This window comes from Onychomys torridus, chromosome 17 (assembly GCF_903995425.1).
Source record: "Onychomys torridus chromosome 17, mOncTor1.1, whole genome shotgun sequence".
Lineage (NCBI taxonomy): Eukaryota > Metazoa > Chordata > Mammalia > Rodentia > Cricetidae > Onychomys > Onychomys torridus.
The window spans coordinates 887,487-895,031 of NC_050459.1; the positions used below are offsets into that span (position 1 = coordinate 887,487).

At 56.4% G+C, this 7,545-nt stretch overlaps 2 pseudogenes; both read right to left on the reverse strand.

The window, feature by feature from the left end:
- Positions 1 to 329: 329 nt before the first annotated feature.
- Positions 330 to 2,881, reverse strand: LOC118569139 (annotated as a pseudogene).
- On the reverse strand, positions 1,819 to 7,305 carry LOC118569140 (annotated as a pseudogene).
- Between the last annotated feature and the right edge of the window lie 240 nt (positions 7,306 to 7,545).

Here is a 7,545-nt window from a genome sequence, read left to right on the forward strand (position 1 = left end):
ACTGAGAGCCACAGCCCAGCCCACAGGTCTTGTGGGCTTTTGGGCCTCAAGCCAGAAAGAAACCCAAATGAGGAATAAAAAAAGAAGATTCTGTAAACAGCGACAGCCTGTGGTAATAAACATTATCCGATTTGGTGAGAACACAAACATGCCCTGCTCTCCTGCCACAGCGCATGCGGACACGGAAACTTTACAAAAATAGTAGTGATCTGAGAATACTCCGTTGTTTTCTGCCTGACAGCCATTGAATAATTTATACAAGGTTAAAATAAACTATGCACACGGCCTTGGCCTCCTATGGTCCGGTAGGCATCTTAGTGCCAGCAAGGGTTCTGGGTGCCGGCCTACTCCCTGCCAGCACAGAGCACATCCTTGGTGCTTCTAATCACACAGTTGTCCACTTTGGGCCCCAGAGCCCAGCAGGCTGGCTTTCCAAGGGAGCAGCTGGGGTCTTTGGTGCATTTGTATGAAAGGAACTTCTCTGCCTCTGGCGAGTCCCCATCTCCACGGCCCAGCTCCTCATCCTCCTCGACTTCCCCAACAGCCCCGTGGCCAGCTGGCCCGGGCAGTGCCTTGCTCTGCCCTGTGAGGTGGCAGTGTGAAGTTCTTGCACTGACAGAGTACGTCCTTGTGGACCCCGGTGCCCAGACCACTGCTGCCTGGCCGCTCAATGGGGTTGCGGATGGGATTGAGTGGGGGCCCACTGGTTGTTGGTGCTCTCATCCCGTGGTAGCCGGCTCCTCTCCCGCTCTTTCCTGCACCTTCATGTTCACCACATGCAGATAACCACACAGGCAAGCCACAGCACACTGAACACACTGCATAGAACAGGTACCAACAGACCCGTGGAAGAGCCACCCATAACAACTGTTTCCATTTTGACCTCGGTGACAGCCAACAGCAGTGAGCTGTTCCCTCGCTGAGTGATGGCATGGGCTGTGCTCTGGATCACGCTGCTGTCAGGCAGGTCCCTCACAGGGCTGAAAGACACAGCCACCTCCATGGCACTGGCCAGAGGATGCACAGTCACAGAGCAGCAGCAGGAGGCGTTCCCACCCTCGGGCAGGCAGGGCTCATCAGATTCCAGAGCTGATAGTGCCCACGGTGGTGCCCTGAGATACTTGGTCACAGTTAAAGTGCAATGTGAACCATGCACAATTGTCGTCCAAGTGGGTGGTCCATGGTAGGCAGGGGGTGCTGGGTGGGAGAGGTTCCTCAGCTGCACACTCCCCCCAGTTCTCACAGGGTGGCTGCAAACACTGACCTAGGGCTTTCTCCTGCCATTGCTGCCCTGGTGGGCACTGGACATTCAGGGCATTGGGCTGGCTAGACAGCAGACATGGCTTCCATCCACACCACACCTGGCTACAGTCCCGGTGGCCATCCAGGCAGTGGCAGCTGCTGCGGTGTTCTGTCCAGGAACTCCCATGTGGGAAGGACACACCTGGGACCAGCAGGGCCTCCTGAATATGACCACTTCCTGGCACCTAGGGCCAGAACGTCCTGGTGGGCAGTTACACCAGTACCTGTTGTTGATCTCATCTACACACATGGCACCATAAGCACAGAGTGAAGACTGGCACTCATCAATGTTGATACAGCAGTTGGACCTGAAAAGCCAGGTGCACACTCGCAGCGGAACCAGTTGACACCATCAACACAGATGCCGCCATTGCAGCAGGGCTGAGGGTTGCAGTCATTGGTGTTGTGTGTGCAGGTGCCGCCCTCCCAGCCATCCCGGCACATGCAGGAGAAGGCATCTCCGCTGTCCTCACAGGTGCCTCCATTCATACAGGGGCTGGGCAAACAGCTGCTGTTCTTGGCAATGGTCAGGTGCTGCCCTTCCAGCCTGGAGGTCAGGCGCAGGAGAAGTCATTGACTGGGTCATAGCAGCGGCTGCCGCTGTGGCAGAGGTCGGGGAGGCAGTCGTTTTGGGATTGATGTCACAGTTTGCCTTCCCAGCCGCTGGGGCGGAAGCAGCGGAAGGAGTCCATTTCATCAATGCACATGCCCCCATTGCGGCAAGGCTGCCATGCAGTCATCAATGTTCTCACGGCAGCAGGTGCTTGTGAAGCCGCTCTCACAGACGCAGGAAAAGTTGCCCCCTGGTCATCATCTGCACCTCGCCTGGAAATCCTATCCTCATCAGCACTCGGTCATCATCCAACCCTCGTCTATCTGTCCTCATCCAGGCCACGCCTGGGGACTCGATCATCATCTGGTCTAAGAGAAGATCCCCTCTCTTCATCACCCCCCAGGCGCCTCAGCCGATCCTCACGTCTCCTGTGAGGCCTCTCATCATCCTGAGTTTCTCCTCATCTCCATCCCTTCTCTGGTGGCCCTCTCCTCCATTCAGAGTCAGCTTCTGGTCCTTTTCTCCACGTGCCTTCTGAATCTCTGTCTCCCCACTGAGAATCTTTCCTAGAAAGTGGATCATCTCCCAGTCTCCTCTGTGCCGCTCTCTTTCTTCAGTTTCCAGCTTCCTCTGCCATTTTTTCCTTCCCACTTCTTCCAGTTTCTTGACTCTCTCCTGATACTCTCTAAGTTCTTCCTCCCGTTTTGCTATCTCAGCATGCTCTCTCTCTCCTCGCTCTTTTAGCATCTGTTCCTCTTCCTTTTCTCTGTACTAAGTTATTTTACGTTCTTCTTTTTGTGGCCCTTTCCGTTCTTCCAGGCGATTATGCCTTTCTTCTGCTAACCGTTCTCCAAACTGTTTCAGTTTTTCCTCACAGACAGACTGCCGGGCAGCTTTCAGCCGCATCACAAATAGATCTCTGTCTTCCAACACTCGTAATATTCGATTCTTATGTTCCAGAGCCTTTTCTCGTTCTAGCTGCATTGTAGTAATTCTTTCTTCTTCTTCTTGTTCCCACAGGGCCATGTCTTTAACCCTTTGTTCCTCATAAGCACTCCTTATCAAAGGAATTTCTTCCAAACGCTTGGCTCTTTCAAAGTAGTCAATCTTTTCTTGATTCTTCAGGCGTTTTCCTGAAGTTCCTTCTTCTCTTGATTCTTCAGGCGTTCCTGAAGTTCCTTCTTTTCTTGATTCTTCAGGCGTTCCTGAAGTTCCTTCTTCTCTTCCTCCAGTTGTTCAACCTGTTTGTGGCCATGATGAAATCTGGATCCAGTTCCTCAAGGTCTTCAATGTCGATGTCTTTGAATGCTTTGGCACCCAGTTGGGTCTTCTTGATCTGCTCTAACCGCTCCGAACTTCTCTCACTCCATTGCCTCCTGGTGCAGCCTCTCTTTTTCAGCCTTCTGTACTTTCTGGAGTTCTGCTTCCCTCTGCTCCAGTTCGCAGTGCGGGTCTCCAAAGCCCATTCATTAGGTCTTTGCTGGTGCCGCCATGCTGACACTGCCCATGACAGTCGTTGATGTTGATATGGCAGTTGATGCCCTAGGCCAGCACCACTCCGTGCGCCTCCTTAGCTCTCCGCTGCCCGTCTGCTAACTGTTCTTGGCCCAGGATAAGGATGCCGTGTGGTTTGATGGGGTGCCAGGATGCCAGACTCTCACCAGAGCCCCGCAGCTCCCCATTCTGGTAGGCAGACCACAGCCCATCCCTGGTCGTCCAGGCAGTGCAGATATGGTGCCAATTGTTGTCCTTCAGGCTCAGAGGCAGCTGGGCCACCTTGTCGTTGATCATCAGTTCCATTGGCTCAGGGCCAGCCTCCAGCAGCACGATCTCATTGGCCTGCCCGGGCACTGAGTAGGAGAAGGGGGTGCCCTGGATGGAGCCACCCGACCTGGAACGCAGCCACATGCCGGCAGTGAAGGCGTAGAGCTCAGGCAGCGCCTTGCGAACGCGGGCATACATGTAGTTGTTGCGGATGGGGATGCTGACCTTGAAGGCATCTGGGGGACTGTAGGCCAAGGACCCGGGCTCCAGCTCTGCCATGAGACCCTGCAGGGCATTCAGCTCCCTCTCCACTTCCTGTCGCTGGTGGCTGCCGGTGACTGAGGGCAGCACGGCCAGCACCTTCGCGAGCAGCTGGCCTTCTAGCTTGTCCATCTTGGAGTGCAGGGCGGTGGGCACAGCTGGGGCTGGTGCCGAGGAGAAGTTTCCACAGGCTGGGAGTTCCTGCTCGATGCGCTGGATGCATTCCCGCAGCCAGCACCGCGTCCTCCAACTCCAGGAGCAGCGCGGGTGAGTCCTAAGCACCGTCGGCCATAGTGTCGCGGCGCGGTCCGGTGTCCTGGAGGCCGCGCGGCAGGCCGCTCTCACAGCGGCCCAGCTTGCCGGTGAGCTTGCGGTTGGTGTCCCGGGTCTGCCTGCCGATGCGTGCCTCCTGCTTTAGCACCATCTGGCGCAGCTGCTCCACCGTGCTCTGCAGCAGAAGCGGCTCTGCACGCTCGCCCGCCGCGTAACAGAAGGTGAAGCAGGTCTTAGCCCCCGTGGTGGGCGACTCGTGGGTCACCTTGCGCAGGCCTTTGGTGCCATAGTAAGAGTCCGGGCCCTTGAGTGTGGCCCAGGCGGTGTGGTTGACATTGGGCAGGACCCCGACTGGCTCCTTGAACATAACGCGGAAGGTACTAGCAGAGCCGTCACAGCTGAACCCGGTGTCGTTCTGGCCGAGAACCGTGTTGCTGTCCATGTGGATGATCTGGATGTTCACTTGATAGTCAGTGGGCCCGTGGATGGAACCGTAGAGCCCAGACCCCACCATAAAGATGCGCTTGTTGACAGAGAGCCTGATTTGGTCACTGGTGCCACTGTAGCCCCAGCGGCTTTCCACCTGCTGGAACCGGTTAATACTGCACTCCTTGGCCCGCAGGCAGCACCGGGGCCTGTTGATGAACTCCATGGCTTGTCGATGAACTCCAGGCGCGGCTTGAGGTTCACAGTAAAGTCCAGGAAGAGGCTCACCACTTCGCAGTCCACCAGGATGCCGGACTGTGTGGGGCCTGCAGTTAATTCTCCGATGGTCATCAGCGGGAAGCAGATGAGGCCCAGGGCCTTGCCTAGCGCCTTCCTCTTGTTCTCAGGCGTCACCTGAAGCTGCTGCCGTTGGCACTCGGCTTCAGACCAGCGCACTACAGCATTGAACAGCCGAACTTCGCGGATGTCCAGGGTGTCACGCTCCAGCACTGTCACCAGCGTGTCCAGATTGATGTCAGTGAAGCCCTGGGCGGCGAGGGCATCGGCCGTGTTCTGGTCAAGCAGGCCAGCTGCGGCTCATCGAAGAGCCGGCCTGTGTGAGCAGCATGAAGGCGTTGTCAGCCCGCAGGTGCTTCTTCAGGAACTCCACAAAGTGCGCCTCCAGTGCCGGCACTGTGTACTTCTTGGCGGTGTACAACATGGTCATCACTGTCTCAGGCCGGATCTGTACTTCATTGGAATATAGGAACTTGATTTTTTTTTTAATTTTTTTTTTTTTTTTAAGCTGAGGATCGAACCCAGGGCCCTGCGCTTGCTAGGCAAGCGTGCTACCACTGAGCTAAATCCGCAACCTGGAATATAGGAACTTGAGCAGTGCTACGAAGGCAGAAGGCCTCACATCAGGCAGCTGTGGTAGCCATCCCGCCACTGAATATAGAGCGTCAAACACAGCGCTGCCCACGGCTAGCACAAACCCCGAGGACGAGCATCCTAGGCAGAGGCTCTACCCACTGGTCCCCAAGCCGATCCCGGTGGCATCACAAGCCCCGTGGCAAGCTGGTGTGGAATCTGTGGACAGTCCCCCTCTGTAACTACCAAAGGAGCAAGGCATGGAGGCCCAGGCCTGGCATCCCAGCACTCAGGTCGAGGCTGGAGGACCGCAACAATTTCAAGACAGCCTGGGCTACTGCGGAGTTCAGGCCAGCCTGTCTGTGCGTGGGGATGCGCTGCGAGCTGAGCCCCTGCCCACCAGGGGCACAGCACTGGAAGAGGAAGGCGAAGCGCTCCTGCACCGTGGATTTGGTGGCCTGCCAGTTGTACACGGGCTGGGGCAGCAGCGCACCAGGCCCCGCGTCGTCGCGCTCGCCGCCCATGGCCTGCGCGTCCGGCACGGGCCGGGTGGCGGGGATGGAGGGGGCAGCGGCCCCGGGGCGCAGGCGGCGGCGAAGCCGGAGGCCGCAGCGGCGTTGGCGCTGGGCCCCAGGCCGCCCGCGCCAGCCCCGACTCCCGGCGGGCACGACGCGCGCCAGCTGCCCCCTGCTGGGCTCCGGACGGGCAGGCGGCGTGTAGAGGAAGCGGCTGAGCAGGGGCCCGAGGGTCCGGCCAAGCCGCCAGCGCCGTGCAGTGAGCTCAGGCTGCGCTGCTAGCCCCGGCCGCCGGCCGCCGAGGCTTTGTGGGCGTGGGCGGGGCCGGCCGCCAAGGGCATGCTGGCGATGATGCAGATGACTGCACCGAGAAACGCCAGCATGCCCGCGGCCAGCAGCACGACCAAGAACTTCTGCGTGAAGCGCGGAGGCGGGGTGGGGTGGGGGGCGTGGGAGCCGGAGATGTTGCAGCGGTCGCTGCTGCTGCTCGCTACAGCCGCCGGGCCGGTCTTCAGCGTCCGCCCTATGAGCCCCGCGGCACACAGGCCCGGCTCCCACCCAGCGGTGGCGGGTTCCTGGAGAGGGTAAAGTGAGGATACCCGAGGGGTTGAGGAAAAGGAGGGTACGGGGAGCAGGGGACAGAGGATGGTTTCTTTGCCCGCTCTTTTATCCTACAGCTTTGAGTTCATCTGTGCAGCTAGCTGCACATTGACTTCTGCCTCTGGCTCTTACAGGTCCCTCTTCTTCAATGATCCCTAAGGAAGAAGAAATGTGATATAGATGTGCCAGTTAGAACTTACCATTCCACAATCTCCTATTCTCTGCACCTTGACTACTTGTAGGTAGCACTGTTTCACTGTTTGGGTCACCTAATAAAAGAGGCTTCTCTGATGAGGGTTGAGAGATGCACTAATCTACGGATCTAGCAGCAGGTCATGAGGAGTCTGTTTAGTTCTGTGCCCGTTTAGCAGAGTAATAGTATAGCAGGCTCTCTACTGCGTGCTATGACCTGTCTAGTCACAAGTTCTAGACACTGAGAGTAGTGCCAGGTATGGGTTTCAACTTCTGGCGTGGGCATTACATCTAATCAGAAAGTGGTTGGGGACACCCATAACATTTGCCCCATTGTTGCATCAGTGGACATGTCTTGCCATGCCCGTCATTATTGTAGTTCAGAAAGTTCTTAGTTGGATAGGAATTGCAATTACTTTTATCCTGCAGTAGCATGCAAAGTACCTCTGCCACTATGAAACCTAACCAGTAAGGATGGAGCTTCTGGCTGAGTACCAACTTGGTTTCTCCATGATCTCAACTATTTGGCACCATTACCAATAGGGTCATACTGTCAAGTTCTGGAGGGTAACCAAGAGCATTGGCAGTAACCTATAACATTTGGGGGTCTATAGAATGTCACTGGCTAACAAGCCTCAATGAGAAAATCTATCCCTGACATGGGGATTTTTGCTTCTTAGTTTGTGGTGTCACCCCATTATAGGATGACTCCATTTTAATTCTTTTTGAAACTCCTACAGTAATATGTTTCCATGTGACACTTTCAAAAGGTCTTTAGTGTTGTTTATT